Source organism: Apaloderma vittatum, unplaced genomic scaffold (assembly GCF_000703405.1).
Source record: "Apaloderma vittatum isolate BGI_N311 unplaced genomic scaffold, ASM70340v1 scaffold24083, whole genome shotgun sequence".
In the NCBI taxonomy this organism is placed as follows: domain Eukaryota; kingdom Metazoa; phylum Chordata; class Aves; order Trogoniformes; family Trogonidae; genus Apaloderma; species Apaloderma vittatum.
Window position 1 is genome coordinate 36,268 of NW_009710239.1, and position 5,810 is coordinate 42,077.

Genomic DNA, 5,810 nt, shown 5'->3' on the forward strand with positions numbered 1-5,810 from the left:
GTCCTGCTCAGACTTTGACCATCTCCATTTATGACTGGAAGGTGAATTCTAAAAAAAATTATTTTCTACCCCTGCTTTAATAGTAAGCCTTTCCAAAGAGAGGAATTATCACATTAAGTAAAAGTTGCATCTGCTATTTTATCCATTACTTTAATTTTTCTTTGTTTTTTTCTTTATAGGCTTTTAGTAGTGTTAGTTTCTGAGACCTGTTCTGAGAAAAAAATACAGGACAACAGTGCTAGTCACTCTGCCTTTTCAATAAAATCTTTCAATTCTTTTCTCAGTCACCAAATTAGTTATTTCACAAACAAAATAAAATGTGTGGAATTTGGAATGGAAGCCATCTCAGAATTTCCATTGTAACTTTCATTGCTCGAACCTAGACTCTTTTTGTGACCCAGTCTCTTGTGATCTCAACCTTCATTCTGTGGCTTGATTATTTAAAAATATTTTATTTTAAAAATATTTGGTTTGAGCATTGCTAGACATTATGGAAAGAGTAATTTACGTGCTTGGAACACTGACTGCTACTGCTATGTTTTGATATGTGTGGTTAGCATGTATTAGTCTTGTAAGCTATTTTCAGCATCCAAGCAATTAGCGCTCGCTATGGTAAGAATTAGTCAGTTTGCTATATAAGTTCTTGAATCTTCAGGAATCAGTTGTCTAAGAGAAATTGCAGACAACTGAGGTTCATCTCTGCCTGGAAAGACACTGCAATACCTGATTTCAAATGGCCAGGAAATTAGGATTTTTCTCCTGTCCTGATTACCTATAGGCTGCACAGAGGATAAAAGGCTCCATTTAAAGGCAAGATTGACTTTTGACATTATTTGAGAACCTGGGGCTACGTCATGTGCAGCGGGATTCTTTAGGTGAGCGGAAGGTGGCTCACGAGGTGTCTGTGTTCCCTGGCTGGTCGATGGAGATACACACAATGTAGTCAGTGGAGAAGGGAGAAAGATTCAGGTGATCAACCCTGGGGGTCTGATGGCAGCTGCAGTCACACACACAAACTTTCTGTTGAAATTGAGGCACAAGGATGCTAAGTCCAGAGAAATACAGACCAAGCAGTTGACATATATTAATTCACAACTTAATTCTTCTGCTTTTCTGGATCAAGCTAGCTCCTAGGATCAAGGTCTGGGCTCAGTAAATTCCATGTAAGAGAAGACAGATGTGAAATTTAGTCTCTTAGCTACCAGAGAATGATACAGACTTAAGTCTGCTGTAACGATCATTGCTATGCAGACATAGTGGAAGAGATTCCAAACTCTGAGTCCTGAGAGAAGCTTGTTTTGGTGGCTGTGGTTGGAGCAAAGTTTGGGCCAACACTGAATTCCTTCCAAAGTAGAGAGGAGGTAGTGGTGATGGTGAAGGGGATGTTACTCATCTTTTGCATTGTATGCTTCCACTTGTCTTAAAAGTGTAGCATCTGTTTCTAATTTGTCTTCAGTCTGAGGATATATGTAGGAGAGAGATTCTGAGCATTTACGAAGAGACAGTAGTGAAACCTAGCCTACAAGCTAGATAGCTACCTTGAGCCGTCTTCCCATCAGGTTGTTGAATAAAAGTCTAAAATAAACAGAAAAGCAAGCTCCTTTAAAATTATAATTACTATTTATTATTAGCATCATCATCATAATTTTATTATTATTTTTAATTAAATATCAAAGTAATTTAATAATAATAATAATAGTAATAATGGTTCAGCTCTGAGGTCCCTGATATAAGAAGGACACGGACCTGATTGAGTGAGTCCAGAGGAGGGCCATGAAGATGGTTAGAGGCTGGAGCACCCGTCCTGTGGGGACAGGCTCAGAAAGGTGGGTCTGTTCCGCCTGGAGAAGAGAAGGTTCTAGGGAGACCTTATAGCATCCATGCAGTACCTGAAGGCAGATATAGGAAAAAAGGGAAGAGAGTCTTCATCAGGGAGTGTAGTGATTAGACAAGTGCTAATGGTGTCAAAATAAAAGAGACATTAGCTATTAGGAAGGAATTATTTTCTGTGAGGGTGGTGAGGCACTGGAGCAGGTTGCCCAGGGTAGCTGTGGATGCCCCATCCCTGGAAGTGTTCAAGGCTTTGAGCAACCTGGTCTAATGGGAGATGTCTCTGCCCAGGGTTTGGAGTCAGATCATCGTTAAAGACCCTTCCAACACAAACCATTCAATAATTCTATGATTCTTTGGCTATCTTTTTTTTAATTAGTATTTTTTATCTAGCAAGTCACATAGTGTAAAGCTTTAAAAGACATCCTTAATTTTCAGTGAATGAAAAGTCTCCTCATCCACAAGGAAAGGAGTTGAACTTAAAACCAAGCACTTAGAAGCAGGAAGTAGGATTGAGCCTCAGCTCTGGTTTCAGTAGACTATTGTATTGTTTGGAAAATGTGTTGCTCATAGATTCAAGCACTTGTGATTGTATCCATCTTTCATAACCCTGTAGCTGAAGCGGCAACGTTGAAGAACAGTGGTGAGAGATTGCTTTTTTGAGGATCAGCTGGACACAGCTTTACCTGTCAACCCATGGTACTCGTAAGCAAATTTTCTTTTCTTGAATCTGACTTGCTGCACAACCAGAAATGTGAGAGGAAAGCAGGTAGGAAAGTAATTTATAGTTACAACAGCCTACAGGGGCGTGCAGCTGGCCCCACAGCTGTGTCTGCTGCTCTCCCTGAGGTGTATCTGCCAGGCTGAGGCAATTGTTGGACAGTGCCAGCACTGCTTGCTGGTTCTCTGAGAGTGACGGGAAGAACTGCACACCTGCATGAAGGAAACGGATGTATCTGTGGCTCTGTCTCCCACTATTAACACATGGAATTCAATGAGCTACATCGTATCTGAATTTTCAGATGCCTAAAATTCCACTGAGAAAAACTGTGAGTCAGAGACAATAGCTTTTAGTTGCTTCCACACCTCTCAGGTAATGTAGGTGTTAAAATAAGATTTTGAGGTATTAATATTTTTGGGGGAAGTATGCATGTGGGCATAAATATTTTTACACTTTTTGTATGCTACCTGCTGGTATGCTTTGCTTTCACCAGGACAAGTAGCTCCACTGTGCTTTTCTGTGGAAGATGACATGAGTAAAACTGTGCTTTGAAGCAGCCTGTATATAAGACCTCCTTTGCAGAGCATGAAGGAGAACCTACAGTGTGATATTTGATTTTTTAGAATCTGTAGTTGAGTGAAGTGTCTTAAATAGAAACTGGCCTTGTCCAGAATGAAAACTTATCCTGGGCACTGCACAGAAGGGCACCTTTATTGTTTCCAGAAGTTGTCTAGTGTAAATGGATATTCTGTTACTAGAGGACTTTTTTTTTAATAGCTTAAAGAGCCATTTAAAAATTACAGAATAGTGTGGAATGCTAGATTTTATAGCTCAGCTGTATTCACCCCACTACGACTTTTGTCCGCAATTTATAATTCATATGATTAACACAATCAGGGATTCAATCAGTAGTATATCAATGGATTTGTTTTTAAATTGTAGGTAAATAATTTATTGCTACAGTTTTGCTCATGATAGATGAGCACTCTAGACTTAAAGGTCTGTTTTTCTAAAGTTAAAATTTTTTCATGTTTTTTGTCCTTTGGTTTTTTGTCTTTTTTTTTTTTCCTGTTATGCATTGTAATATACTTGAGGAAGAGTCTGGATTTTCAAGACTGCCAAACGTATGTCTCTCAGAGCAGAAACTGGAAGGGGAGACTGAAGGATTAGCCTTTTTCAAAAAGCAGAAATATTTTTTGTTAGGGAAAATAACCACTCTTTGGGAGAATCTTAACCATCCTGGAAAAGATAGTTGCTCTTTCTTTAAGCTAATGGCAACAAGAAGCCTGAAGCCAGTGAGCCATATAAGAATATAGAGCTATGGGATACCAGACTCTGTATGGATGGTGCAGGGACAAGTGGAGACTCTTTAAAGTTTGTGCTGGTACCCGGTGAGGTTGGTCTCTATACTGTTCACATTTCATCATTTAAGACAGTGATGGTTGTTCTTTACCATCCTCATGTCAGGCTCATTTCTCCTCCTTCCCAGCCCGTGCAGGCTGGCAGCAGTCCTTAACCCCTGTGCTCAGCAGTGCAGCCTTGGTGGTGCTGCTCACAGTGACCACAGGCATAATGCAAACATTTCTACACACAAACACACACCAGCAGCGGCCTCAGTCTCTGTGCCTGATGGCATTACTCACCATTGTTCAGAGGAAAACCTGACAGATGAAACTCATAATTAAAGCCACAAATAATAAAATTTGAAAAGTATATCTAGAGTGTCTGGTTGTAGTTTTTCATGGAGTAATACTACCTTTGGCAGTGCCAGGCAATTGCCTTTTGGAAACATTGGGTGGCCTGAAATTAATTACTTTGGCTTGTGCTTATGTAAAAGTGTTCAACTTCATGACAACATCTGTTATGAACCCAAAAGGTTATAGATATCCAACTTGCATTTGGATGAAATAGAACCAGATGCAGCTATTGAGAAATAAGCTATAAAATAATCTGAATATTTTTTAAGTGACTTCACTGATATTTTTTTCATGTTTTCTTATAATTCATGATTAGTATTTTTAAAGGTGATTTATCTTTCATCTTAGATTCTGCTGTTGTTGACCTAACTTTTAAAAAAAAGATAGAGCTTGAAAAGAAAGAACATTTTCTGAGTGTAATATTTTTAATATACTTAAATTAGTAATATATGAATTAAAGTCTGTACAATTATAAATTATGGATATTAAAAGAAAAATATATATTCCCCTTTTTTCTTTTTTTTTTTTCTCACAGGAAGAACAAAGATGAAGAATTCTTGTCTTTTTATTCTACTAGTGTGGATGATAGCACTATACCAGTAGATTAACAACTGATTGTGCTTTTGACTCAGCAACTGTGACTGAGGTAGAATATATCAGGCTCTCTCTCTACACCTTTTGTATTATTAATAGTAGGTTATAACAATTAAAGAATGCAAGCTTCATCTTAATTTCTGGTTATGGAAATTCAGGAAACATTTCCTCTGAAAGTAGACACGGTATTTATGGAAAAGCTTTCTGAGGTTTCTAGTAGGGCCATCTGGTTGTTCCACAAAACAATTGTTGCAGTTAATTGTCTGAAAACCATAGAACTGAAACACTTGCTTTAAATTTAGCACTTGTTTCACTATATTGCTCCAGGGAACATTGCACATGCATAAAGCCAAGTATGTGTTTAAATACTCTCACTGAGTAAAAGTATTTAACAGCTAATAAATTGATGTCTACAGTGGGAGTTCTGTTATGCTGCATTTCAAAGTTAATTTTATCTTTACTATTTTGAGCTTGTATATATTCATGGTTTTAAAAAGAGGTAAAATATACTGTTTTTAAGAAAAATACCATAAACTCTCAAAATGACATATTGCAATTTTCCTCATGCCAAATTAAAAAAAAAAAGGGAAAAAAAAAAGAAAAGGAAAACATGTTTCCTCTATGAGATATTTTGAAGTTATTTCAACAAATGAACAAATTAATAAACTATTTAAATCACTATGACATCTCTGGACTTATGTGACATTTGCTGACACCTCAAACCTTCACAAGGAAATGAAATAACTACTAAAATGTGATGAAATATTATAAGCTTTGTTCTTTGTGACAATTCCATATCCTTATTGCAAAGATTGTAAATAAAATACTCTGGCCATATTCCTGCCTCTTTCCAAAGCAAATAATTTGTCTCTGAGGAAATAAAATAAGCAGCAAGTGGGACACCTGGGCTTTACGGGCTGTTGTATCCACACTGACAACTCAAAATTGATTTCTAGTTCTGCAAAAAT